Raw genomic sequence first — 14,265 nt, 5'->3', positions numbered from 1 at the left:
CCCGGCCGCCTCTCCTTTTGTTTTATTAACATAGCCATTCTTCAACAATTTGCTGAGTACAATATTTTCAGTAACATGATATAAGCTGCCAATAGTACAAACAACCTCTTGTCCTTAAAAGTCAATAGTAAATGGAAATTCTTTGTATTATAAGAAACTCTTAATATAAGTATCAAATTGCAGACAAACTACTATCTTATGCTTAAAATATACTCATTGGTTTACTTAACCCATCACATAATAAACAGCCAGTAAATACCTATTATTTTATTGAGGAAACAAGCAAATATTTTATTTTTTCTGCATAAATAAAAAATAAAATACTGGTATTCTTCAAAGACACTTCAAAATAAATATAAAAACCTGTGAATGATAATATTATTAGACAATACACAACTATACAAATTGAGCAAATGTGTATTAGATATTTTCAGATAATTCAAATGTTATATAGTCAGTGAATAAAAGAAACTGCCTAAAATAAATTAATTGATACATATTCGTTTAATACTTGCTACTAGTTATATATCCTTGGTATCTAAATGGTAAGTTAAATACAAATGATAAAATTAAAATGATGTTATTGACCAAAATCTAAGATATCTGTTTTATAGGTGGATAATAGTTTTGGTACACAATACTAAATACAAATGGAATCATAGATAATTCTTATTTATGAATTTTCCACATTTAGTCATTGTCTACGAAGATGTTTATTTAATATATTGAGTTCATACCAATAAATAAAGTAACTTACTAGAGATAAATTTCCTCAGTTACAAAGTTGTGATGTGTGGTGAGTTTCTTATGTTGCTGATTTTATTCCAAAAAGCTACTGTGAAGTGCTAGTATAATGGTACAAACAAAAACACTTTGTTGTAGTTTTTTTCTAATATTTTATGATTATGATTGAAGTTTTGGCATTTAATTCTTTAAGAATTTATTTGGTCTACAATATCCAGTTAAGCTTTAAATTGAGTTTTCTTCCATTTTTCTAATTAGAAAAATAACTATTATTGAATATGTATTTTCAATTTACAAAATATAAGTGTTAGCTACTTTATACTTGACTGCCTGTCAGCAAAAATTTTAATTTAAAATTTTCATTTGTTAAACATGTCCAAATTTTACTTTCTCTAAACGTTTCATTCTTTTAAGCCATTGTATTTTCACTGGTAGACCACACAAATTATTTGACATATTCTATGGTCTCCAGATCCAAGTAGGAAATTACAGAGACTAAAATGTTACAGAAACAGGTAAAAATTTTGATTTAAATATGTCACATAGACAAGGAACCATGTAGACAAAAAAGAAATTTCAATTAATTATTTCATTAATATCAAAACTTGTTTTTTCTCATGAACTAAGATAAGATTACTCTTAAACTCCTAAGCTGAATATGAAAATATAACCATAACAAAATTATTGAAAATAATTTTGAAGAGTCTTAAAGGTAAAACTCTGGATTATTACAGATATTGTCTCATCTGAATTTTCATTATCTTTCTTTTGTTCATTGCTCTTTGTAGAAATGTGAAAACAAAACCAGTTGCAGACCAGTATCTTTACAGTGGAATATATAGATCATGCTATCGTTGACATATTTTTCTACTCAGGCAGAGAAACCACATTTTACATAACAGCACTTTTCCTCGCTTTATGTTTTTAAATACTTCTCAGGGTTTCACACAGAAAGTACTCAAAAGTCTAAAATAAATGGTGAAAGACCTTGGGAGGCTCTTTAAAAAAGAGGATTCTGTAAATGTAAAGTTGGAAGGATTATCTGGTCAAAATGAATGGCATTCTCATTTCTTGGTAATTTATATTCTTTTCTCGTAATGCTCAACATCTCCCACCACTAAGCCTGGAATTTGCCATGTTAGACTTTTCAATTCGCTTGCCACAAGGCCAGCATTTCCCATCAACCATCATAAGATCTCAGGAAGAGGGGAGTTTCAATCAGTCCCTAATAAGAGAAGTAAGCAAGTGTTACTCTCACCATGGTTCTCATATTCTCTTTGTTTTTGTTCTTCTGGTCCACTTAATAAAGAGATACAATTTATTTCATTTATCATAAATGCTAAGAACCAATTTGAATTGCTTATGTTAACAAACGGCACAATTACTTTGAGATACAGGGAAAAGTGCAATTTTGGAGGTCATAATTAAAGTCCCCAAGGTTCCAAATGATTGTATGACACCACCAGGTTATTTTGCAATAATGAAGAAAAAATAATGAAGGAGTGAGAATGTACTTAATTATTTGATAAGTCACATGTTCTAGAGTTTGCAGGCATGATGTTTTAATTGTAAGTAGAGATTTTTAAAAGTGACAATTAAAATCATTCAAAACTTACTATATGATAACTAAGGCACTAATGAGTTTAATCAAAATACATAACACTACATAGTGCATATTACATATCAGATCATTCTTAATATTTTATAAGCGTTACTTTATTCAATACTTATATGCCCTGAGGTAGTGTATTTATTATTCTCTTCTTTTATTTAGGGAGCAGTGAAAAAATTAATTAAACATTTAATCTCAAGGATTCTGACTCTAGAACCCATTTTTCTCCTTGTCTATCCCTGGAGATAATTTTATAGCTTTAGTAAAGAACTCATCTACTGTCACCCTTATCTGCTCTATCATTTGCCCTTTCCACTAACTGTGGTCAGTAGTTCTTGAATCAGACTGCTAACAAAAACAAAACTTGTCACCTAACTTAATGACATGATCATTATGTAAAATTCCTATTAAGCTTAGGAAAACAGAACTTTGCAAATTGTGTGAGATTTTAGGCAAGCCCATATGTTAAGGAAATAAGTTTTATTTCTTTTCCTAATACAATCAAACAAATTTGAACTCTACTAAAGATTACAGTAGGTCTTCACAGCAAAAACAAACAAGAAAAAAACAAAAGAAACCAAAAGAAATATTCTGTAAGTAATGTCAGTCTAAATTGAAAATTTTGCACACCAACATTCAAACATTTTGGGCCTTAGGTATTACTAGCAGAATATTTAGTTTTCACTTAGCACAGCAATATATAACTGCACTCTCCCCTGTCAATAGATATACAATAGACGCATGATTGCAGAGGAAAATATGCAAATGTGTGCATACATATTACTATCTTTAAAATCAAAGTTATTATTGTGTGATTATGATCAGGCTTTGAGAAATCAAGTTAAATATTCCACTCACTCAGATTTAGGTTTCTAGTAAAATCCTATAGCTTAGTTTCTTGATGATCACTCTTCTTTTCCCTCTTATTATCTAGTCCCCTGGAAATCTTTGCCAGTTCACTTTTAACAATTCATTATTCCTTATAAGGTAGCAGCAAAGTTCTATTGTAGTTTCCTCAACCTGCCTTTATCTTTCACTCTTCTCTGCTTTTGCACAAGATGATTTCTGCCTGTGATGTATTTTCTCTTTGTTGAACTGCTGAAATTCTAGAACTTTTAAGACTCCTCTGCAACACTTTTTCTAATGTCCTCCAAGTTTGTTGCATCCTTCTCCTTCTTGCTTAGCCTTACATACTTCTCAAGCTGAACTGAATTTGCTAGCTATGTGGCCAAATTTTTTTATGTAAATTAGGAATAAGGGAACTGTGTGGGTCAGAGTCCTGTCAAGGAGCAGATTGGATAATTTGGGTAATTAAATTGCTTAATTTGAGGAGAATTTAATAAGGACGTGCTAAGGATAGGAAACACAGAAAAGCAAAGTGTTTTTCCTGCTTTTACACACCACTCAAGCCAACATTTCTGACACCAAATTCTCCAGGGGACACCAGCTGGTTGTCTTAGAATTCAGTTCTGATACTATCTATTTGAAGATAGTGTCACATCTCATGGTTGAAGGCTCAGCCCCCAAACTAACTGCCTTCCACTTCAGATGCCAGTTGCAAGTTCCAGCTTGTGAACTGTACTTCTTACTGACCAGCTGTAAATTGGAGTTCCTATAACCCTTTCACTGGTTTTGAATTTGCTAGGGTACCTCACAGTACTCGGGGAAATATTTACTTACATTTATCCATTTATTGTAAAGGATATTTTACAAAGGATACAGATGAACAATCAGATGGAAGAGATGCATACTTCAAGGAATGTGGGAAGGGGTGCGGAGTTTCCATGCCCTGTTGGGGGCACCATCCTAATGGAACCTCCACGTGTTCAGCGTCCAGAAGCTCTTTAAACCTAGTCATTTTAGGATATTATGAGGGCTTCGTTTTGTAAACATGATTGATTGAATCATCGGTCGGTGGCGATAAACTCAACCTGGAGTTCTAGTGGTGGGCGCTCAAAGTGTCAATCCTCTAATCCTGCGTGGCCATTCCCATGACCTGCTCTCATCCTGAATTTATCTAGAGTCCCAAGCCACCAGGAATCTCATTCGCATACAAACGACGCTTTTTCCCTTTCAGAGTTTGCCAAGAACAAAGACAAAAACCAAACATATATTGCGAAATGTCACAAGTCTTCCTTCATGAGTGTGAGAAGGGTGTGATGATGCGATGAGACCAGATAATTGTGAACAATTTAGTAGCAATAGGGGTTCTGGCCATTCTTACTCATGAAAGGGCAAGAGGAGGAACAATGTATGCAATACAAAGAAGGTTGAGGGTGAGTGGAAAGGGCTGTATGGCAGGAGCTCTGAATTTTCGTTGAGGGATGTTTCCAGCTGAGAAAATAAATGCCCTAATGTTCCTCTCCTCCCTCCTCTGTCTCTCTCCAGTGCTTCCCATTGGCAGACCTCACCCAAATGCCAGAGCCAATGCCTAATATGATCCCTGCGAGTCAGCCTCTGGGACATTAAGCATGTTTGCAAAGAATGAAGTCACTTTTTTCATATCCTACTGGGATTTGGTAAACATACGATAAAAATATATTAAAACTCATAGTCCAAGTATGTATTCAATTTCTAAAATATCATTTGCGTGATTACCATACCCAAAGTTTGAAGCATTCACTGTTAACAGTAAACAGCACTAACAGGTAACCAACTGCTTAAAACAGAAACCTGGGAATCGTCTTTGATTCCTCACACTCCTTTATTTCCCGTATATTGTGTATTTAGCATGGCATTTAAAATACAGGATCTGGTGTCAAATTGCCTGAGTCCATAGCCTAAAGAGTTGTCATTAGCCCAAGGATATCTTTAAATACCTTCACTTAAAGGTGTTTAAAGAAGAGGCTTCATTTGTTTAAGTGACAGGTGCAACAAGGCTTAGTTAGTGGACATGAGCTGGATTTCAGCCCAACTGAAACTATTGCCAGCTTCTCTAGCAGAATGAATGAATGACAAAGCCATAAACAAAGGCCTAAAATCTTGGCTCTAGCACTTTGCAGCTATATGATTTAGCTTAAGCTCTTCAAACCCATTCCCTTTTCTGTAAAAAAAGGGATAATTAAAGTATCTACTTTATTAGATCCTTGTGAGAAGTGAGTGAAAAAATACGTGTATAACTCTTAGAACTAAGTTCTGGTGTGCATTAAGCACTAAATATATAATTTCATATTCCAAATCTACCCCAATCCTTTGCCCCATTTCTACTGCCTGCATCCATTGCAGGATTTAGATTTAATTCTTCTTTGGACTATAAAAGCAAGTCCTTATCTTGTCTCTTCTTTGATCCTTTCCCTACTTCGAATCCTACTTCTCTATACTGAGAAATATTATGCATGTTGAAATATATATTTCACCACATATATAATAAGCATTTCCTCATCTTTATTAGTATATCTACATTTTAGATTAGTATATCTACTAGTATATTAGTATATCTACATTTCCAGAAAAAATCTGCTTTTGATGTAATAGATATTTTGAAAATATCCACCAGCTATTAACATTTTTTTTTTTCCTGAATTGCACGAGCCTGTTATGTGAAAGCACCTACACTGTCCTGAGAATCAATACACATCATCATAAGGGATTCTAAATATACAGTGTGTATTTTCAGCCTGGTTCCTTTTTCACTTGATTCGTGATTCCATTTCCTGACTGTTTTCTCACGCAACAGCACTCCTCTGGGTTCTCCCTGTGAATCTCTCCACCCCTGCAGCTCCTGGTTAGCAGCTTCCTCTCTCCCTGTGGACTTCTACTTCACAGTTCCTTTCCTGGCGCTTTTCTCATCAGGATCACTCTCTTCTCTTTTTATACCAATGCTGCTGCCATTCATAGTAGCATCTCCCAACAAGGATGTGTCATTTTCATCAGCCCGAAAGATAAAATGAAACTTCCAGATCAGCAGTACCTGTAGGATTGAAAGTCTGCATTTATGAGCTATATAAAGCATTTATGAGGCATATAAATCTGCTGGAGGAAATGCACCTGTGGAAACTAAGTGCTCCTATTCAAAAAGAGCTACAACTCTGAGGCCAAAGGGCTAAGCTAAACCAATAGAAAATTTTGGTCAATATCCAAAATTATTTTTTGTATACTGACATTCTACAAAGTGTTATATAACATTTCTGCCCCCAAATAAATTGTGAAACCTGAGATTATTCAATTATTATATTCACTCTTTGAGAAATCTCATCATTTACAAGTTCCTTTAATACTTACACAGTCTAGTTTTGATTAACATCAAGGTTTGTTAGATTATAAAGCCTTGTTATAAATATATTAAAAGCTCAACTGCACATTTAGCAGACACCTTCCGTTCTGTAACTGCTTTGGTGATTTTATTGCTTTTCTGATATTGAACTATTTTACCACAGTGTACAAACAGTTATGTTTATCTACTGTGGTTTGAATTTGATTTTCTTCTGCCATTTAACTTCTTGGAGAAAGAAATGAAGATACATTTGTGTTGGGGTTTCACAGAAAATTACTTTCTGAAATGTATTTTCTTTAACCAACATTTATAGAGGTTTCATTATATGCTAGGCATTATCCTGATTATTTTACAAATATTAGCTCATTGGATTTTCCTAACATCTCTAGGTGACAGCTGTAATTACTTAATTACATTTTATGATTAGAAAAATTGAGAAATAGGGAGGTCAAGTAATTTGCTGACGTGCTCACAGCCAAATGTTGGCAGAACCAGCTTTGAACTCAGGCACTATTTTGATACCTGCCCTTAACCACCCTGTTATTTTAAAGTAATAAACCCTGTTTTATTTCTGACCCCAAATTATATGTAAAACACCAAGGAGCAGAATGCTTTCTCTGATATGAGGTGAAAAAAAAAATCTCAAAATACTAATGTTCGAGAGTTTTTTTCCATAAGACAAATTGATGATTTTATTTGATTTAACAACTATACCTATATAGTATATTCAACTCTTCCTAGAAAACCCACCTGGAATAGTGTTAATACAGCTCAAGTATACCACTGGGCCAGTACTATAGCTATGATGAAAACAGATACATCTCAAAAAGTAGCCACTAATTATTCCTTCTGGTAGGACCTATCTATCCCTCTTTTGCCTGTTCTTCAAACTTTGAAGGTGATGAGAAGTATTATTTTCAGTATCTAAAAATGTAATTTTGAGTTGTTTTACCTCATGGTCTAAAAAGAAATTTGATACTTAGAATGTTCCCTTGGCTGGCCCAGGATTAGTATCCAGAGGACTGTGGCCATTTGCCTAGTTATATGGTACCCCTGGCTGTCTCTCCTTCACTGGTGATATCTCAAGGATGTGAATTCAAGTGATTTCTGTTACATGTGCATACTTCCATAACTCTTTTCTATTTCCAAAAGTTTTAAAAATGTGTTTAATTGGCCGGGCGCAATCCCAGCACTTTGGGAGGCCGAGATGGGCGGATCACGAGGTCAGGAGATCGAGACCATCCTGGCTAACACGGTGAAACCCCATCTCTACTAAACTAGCCGGGCGAGGTGGCGGCGCCTGTAGTCCCAGATACTTGGGAGGCTGAGGCAGGAGAATGGCATAAACCCGGGAGGCGGAGCTTGCAGTGAGCTGAGATCCGGCCACTGCACTCCAGCCTGGGAGACAGAGCGAGACTCCGTCTCAAAAAAAAAAAAAAAAAAAGTGTTTAATTTAAATATGTAGTTTCATAGTGACACAAACCAAAATTAAAATGAAATGACAGACCACTGATACTTTAGAAACATAGTCAATAAAATATTTCACATCATAACCTGGGAGAGCTGTTACATCACTATAATGTTCTTTTTCTTAAGAGATGAGTGACTCTTCCCATTTCAAAAATATACTTGTTTCGCATGTGCAGTTATCACAAATGTATGTGGAAATGTACAAAGTGCAAAAAAGGTAGAGAAGGGAAGATTCATTTTCCTGTTGGTTTGGATTCAGATTTCCCAAAAGTCACTGACCCTTGTGTGAGGCAGCTCAGCCTACTTGAGTGGTCAAGATTATATGCAGCACTGATTATCTCGGACATTTAGAGGCTGGAGCTTGTCCCTGCATAGAAAATGTTCCATGCATACTAGAAGGCTGTCTTTGCAGCATTAAGGAAAGCTCTGGCAGAGAATAAAATGTCAATGGAAATTTCTGGTAATTAATGCCCAATCAATTTTCATGGTTTTCCCTATTTTTTTGTTCTCAAAAGTTTATTCCTGACATCTTGTTACCTTGGAGGCTTTTCTTCTCAAAAGCCTACTACTGACTGGCTGCCAAAAAGAGTCCAGTTCACACCTTTCCTTTTCCAGTGTGCTCTTCTGCTCCATAGAGATAGACAATATTCACCAAAAGAGGAGAAAAAAAAATCTCCCACAGTCCCAATATTTGCATGTTGGTTGAGTTTCTAAGTTGTCAGGTTGCCGAGAGAAAGCCACAGAAGGAAGCCAAGATGCTATCCAATCCTTGAAAACTAAACAAATCTACCATATTCATTAAAATCTAAAAGCAGATGGAAGATAATGCTTTCTTTTTGTAACAAGTAATACTTGATTTATTTTATCTAACACTTCAGAAGTTGGGCTCTATCATATATGGATTTGTATTCTGCCACTTTGTTTTAAATGATTATATTCCAGGTAAAATGGAACAACAATTAAACGAAGAATTGAAAGAGGGCATTTGTATGTGTGCAAACAAGAAGTTTTCTCCAGACTTTGTTATTTTTCATTTTTCTTTCATATTAGAAACAGACAGATAAGTAGAATACTGTTCCAAAGTGAAAGCAGTGAAGTGTGGAACTGCCTGCCCCTGTCAAATTGATAGAGTGAAGATGTTGAATGAGATAATGGAAACTTTCTATTCAGTGAGGACTGGAATAAAGAAAGCATTTCTAGTCATTCATCAGCATTGATTGCCTTAGTGCTCGTGGCAGAGATCAGAACGTAGGCTTTACAAAGGGAAAGTAAAACAAGTACAATGATCCACTTTGGGAAGTGCAGTTGTCTTTGCTTGCCATTTAGTACATAGCAATCACAGTACATGGCAACAAAAGCACAGTGAAGTCATTGAACACGGAGCGTGACAGTGATGTAGGTGGATATTTCTTCCTGTATTTCTGGCCCTGAAACTTATGAATATTTTACTCTGGTAACTACAAACACTAAGTGAGTTTATTTTTTAAAATCGTGTTTAATTTAGAAGATTTTTATTGCTTTTTTTCCTAATCATTTGTGATGATCAAATTTTTAAGAATTGTTTAATTTTCAGAAATACATTCATGATAAATAGCTACACTAAAATGCAATTTAGTGAACATGTGTGAGCTTGCATACTGTAATTTATTTTCTGTAAAGGAAGTATTGAAAATATGGAAATGATGCCTTTAGTAGTTTTCAGTTTTATTTTCCTTTAAACATTTACAAAGTTTATATGCCACAAAATATGTACATATTTTCACTGCACTGAATAAATGTGGTAGCTCATACATTGCTTTTGAGCAATTTATACTAGCAAGATGAAGTGGAGAACTGAAACAATTATCCAAATCACTCAAACCAAAGGAGCACTCTGGCCCCAATCATTTAGATACAGAATTTCAAATCAAAGTGTTTCTTTGGCTTGAATGATATGGACAATTGTCTCAGTGCTCCATTATCACTGACTATAGATTTCCAATCTGATTATGGGTCTAACATAAGATGGAAAAAATAATAACATGTAATTGTGTTTTGAGAACTTGGCTCATTCCAAAATCATTGTGCCAAGGTTTCCTAGTGCAGACACAATCTAAAGGTTAGTCATCTTTTGAAGATGAGTGAACTCTTAAAGCCACTCAAGTACTATTTAGAACAAAGAAGAAGAAACTCTTTCCCTGGTTAGTTTGCCTCTTCAAGAGTCCTTTTTGCTTTAAAAATTTTAAAATATTTTTTTCTGAAATAAATAATGTTCCTTTGCTCAGTAGAATATAACAATCTATGCAATCAAAACAATGTAGTTTCCACAATGAATGTGAAAAGAATGATTTAAATTAGTTTGGTATGAATATATGTGATTATACTAGATCAGTAATTTTAGTTTGACTTATTAATTTGTGTATAATAATAAAGCAAAAGCCTAAGTATTCAGGCAGTGATTATTATTATTTTGATTATTGACACACACAGAAGGAACAATCTCCAAACCAAATCCCGTTTAATTGCTTTATGACACCATCTTTATCTTTTGGAAATATCTGCAAAAGGTCTGGAAAAATTTTCGAAGTGCTGATAGTTTTCTCTGCGTTTAGAATATTTCTTTCATCTAGAAAAAAAATAGACAAATCCTCAACATAACTAAACAAATATATGGAGTGATGATTGCTTTATTTGCATTTATAAGTAATTGTAGCTGTTGTGTTGTGTCTAAAATGCACCCATCACATGAGTACTCCAAGAAATGCATGGTGCCCGCCAGTGCTTCTCAGCTTTGGTTTCCCACCTTTGACAGACATTCACATTTGCAAGACACTGCTATGGACTGCATTTAGGAAAACTAATCGCAGATTATTTGCAATTTCTCCTACACTATTTTCAGTTTACCTTTTATTCCCAAGCAGCTTAATGATGGGTATAATCTTAAAGCTATACTAAATTCAAAATTACTTGGAAAGTAAACTATTCACAAATTATAGTTTTTAATCTATCATTAGTAAGAAATTCTTTGTTAAACCTTGTGACTCCATGATTGTGGAACAGAAGTCCTAACATGAATCCGTGAGGATATCTCTAACCAGTGGAGTTTGCAATCAGTTCTCAGAAATCTTACAATTAGCCATGGCTCCTGCGCTCCAATTTGAATTAACTCTGGGAGGAATCGTTTTATTTTTTTCATTTTGATGAAGAAAACGTGTGTCTTTGTGTTTTTGCTTTCTCTTTCCATTGTCCTTTTCTATTATCCCTAATTTCCATTGCTTTTCTTTCTCAACAGACATTTCTGCTCAGTGTTTTTTCTTTTTTCTTTTCTTTTCATTCTTTTTTTTTTTTTTTTTTTTTTGAGACAGAGTCTCACTGTGCCACCCAGGCTGGAGTGCAGTGGCAAGATCTTGGCTCATTGCAACCTCTGCCTCCCGGATTCAAATGATTCTCCTGCCTCAGCCTCCCGAGTAGCTGGGATTACAGGCACCTGCCACCACACCCAGCTAAATTTTGTATTTTAGTAGAGATGGGGCTTCACTATGTTGGCCAGGCTGGTCTTGAACTCCTGACCTAGTGATCCACCAGACTTGGCCTTCCAAAATGCTGGGATTATAGGCGGGAGCCACCGCACCTGAACTCTGATCAGAGTTTATCATCACTGCTCCCAGTTTCTACTCAGTTAAGCATAACACTTTTTTTGTGAATCACTAATTATTTTCTATTCTTTTCATTAATAATTATTATCTTATGAAATATTTTCTATGGCCTTCGGTGAGTATCATATTTTATTTTCTATAAGATAATAAGTTAATGTTAATCGAATGTTCATATATTAAATCTAGTATTTCATTTGCTTAACAGCCACTAATTCTTACAAAGATCCTGAGATAGTATATAAATTCTCATTTCAATGGAGTGTTTAAAGTTCACATTAAATTATTTAACTAACAGAAGACCATGCAGGTATTTTTTGGTTTTGTTTTTTGGCAATTCAAATATCTCTAAATTAAAACAAAACAAAACAAGTCAGCTTTTCCCCTAATCTCACAGCCCTTTAATGAGAAAATCAAGAAATCTGTATTTCTGCTCCTTATTCCTAACTCTTGGCTTACCCTTCACAGCATCATTTGAGATTTTGAAGACAACAACCATGTTACTCTCAATAATTCTCTTCAGGTGAGACACTTCCACATTTTAAAAAATACGACAGAAATTTTATTTATTTTGCCTTTTCTCCATTTACATCTCTGGCTGGTAACTCAAGGAACTTCTGAAAATGTTATGTCCAAAACGTCTCTAATTATGTAAATAAAGCCTAAGCATGTATTCATGTATTTGCTTTTAGAACTATGATATTAAACCGTATTAAATTTCAGGGAAATAAAGTTGCATAAATTCAAATGAGGCCTCATTTCTCCTGACTTAAATGACACATTAGGCATTTTAACTCAATTTCAGAATTTTAATTTTATTCATATTACATATTATAATTTTCTAGAGAAATTTTGAATCTCAATTTTGCATCCAGCTGGCTAGACTCTTTATGATATGCCTTTTCTGACATCAGTGAAGCCACGGATTAAATATGCGTAAGAGGACCAAAGCAAGGACAGATCAAACCAAGTTGACATGGATTCTTTATTCAATAATAGTCCAGTTTTTTTATTCAATAAGGCTGAATTGATTATATTTTCCTGAAAAAATTCATCATAAAACCGTGATAAATGATACATTTTATTTGAATAGTTTTAGGGTACACAAAGTGTTTTGTATAAAGGCTCTAAATTTATCTTCCTTAAAACTCTTTGAATTAAGCAATATTATCTGACTTCAATAGTCTAGAAATTGAAACTCAGAGAGTTAAATAGCTTATCATGAATAATAGTTTTGCAAATGGTAGAACTGAGAAAGAAACATCCTGATGTCCAGGAAACTTTCCAATACACAATTTTGCCTCCTATATGACTGCCTCAAATTTGAGTTGCCACATCTATTATTTTATAGAATGCACAAGCTCTACACAGACACTTTCACAATGTAAGGATAAAATCAAAATGCATTGATTTTAAAATGTGGAATCATTTTCAAAATGTCATGTGTAAACATGATGTATTATTTTAGATGATTATTACTGTGTATTCATCTTTTTTTCTTTTCTTTCTTTCTTTCTTTTTTTTTTTGTGGAGACGGAGTCTTGCTGTGTCGCCCAGGCTGAAGTGCAGTGTCACCATCTCAGGTCACTGCAACGTGTGCCTCCCGGGTTCAAACAGTTCTCTCCTGCTTCAGCCTCAGGAATAGCTGGGACTACAGGCACACGCTGCCACGCCTGGCACACCTGGCACGCCTGGCTAATTTTTTGTATTTTAGTAGAGACGGGGTTTCATCGTGCTGCCCAGGCTGTTCTCGAATCCTGCACTCAGGCAATCTGCCCACCTTGGCTTCCCAAAGTGCTGGATCACAGGCATAAGCCACCGTGCCCAGCCTGTGTATTCATCTTTACAGTTATCTATACCATAACCTGTGACCGTAAGAAACACACACACATACACATATATAAAACACAAATCAATAATAAAATCGAATCCTTCTAAATATTTACTCTAGTACCATACCTCGTGTTTCACATACAATATTTATTTTAATCTTGTCATCCATGTTATATTGTTTAACTTATCAGCATAATCTTTATTTTAGAGTTGAGAAAAGTAAGATTTAAAGAGGTAATTGTATTTTGAATTCACATAGTGTCATCGTAGGATTCAAATACATCTCCGTGACTCCAGTGTCAGTGCTCTTCCACACTCATATGTGAATCCTATTTCAGTAAATTACTGTTGTCTAAAACAATACTAATATTCAAGAATCTATTTGGAAATATTTTTTCTAATAATTACATCAAGATCAATCTCTTCTAATTTGTAATTATCAATGTTCTATTTTGCAAATTGGAAACTTTAGCATCTCAAATATTTTGGAAAAGATCAGAGACATTTTCTGTTTTTCTGAGATTTCAAAAAAATCAAGAATCATGACTTTCTGTTTAAATCTGCAACCATATTTTAAAAATAATTTGGAATATGTCCTGAGTGTTTAAATTCACTCAAAATGCCTATTTGTTTTATTAATATGTTTTATCTCTCTTAGGTATCATGCTTCTGACTTTTTATTTTTCTCTCTCATTTCTGATTTCTACTTTATTTATTGGGAAAATGGAAGGAAAATGGGAGTTAGAAAATTTTTCAGGTTC

The sequence above is a fragment of the Rhinopithecus bieti genome, unplaced genomic scaffold, assembly GCF_001698545.2.
Source record: "Rhinopithecus bieti isolate Rb0 unplaced genomic scaffold, ASM169854v2 scaffold_29976, whole genome shotgun sequence".
Taxonomy (NCBI): Eukaryota; Metazoa; Chordata; class Mammalia; order Primates; family Cercopithecidae; genus Rhinopithecus; species Rhinopithecus bieti.
This window is presented reverse-complemented; position numbering follows the sequence as displayed.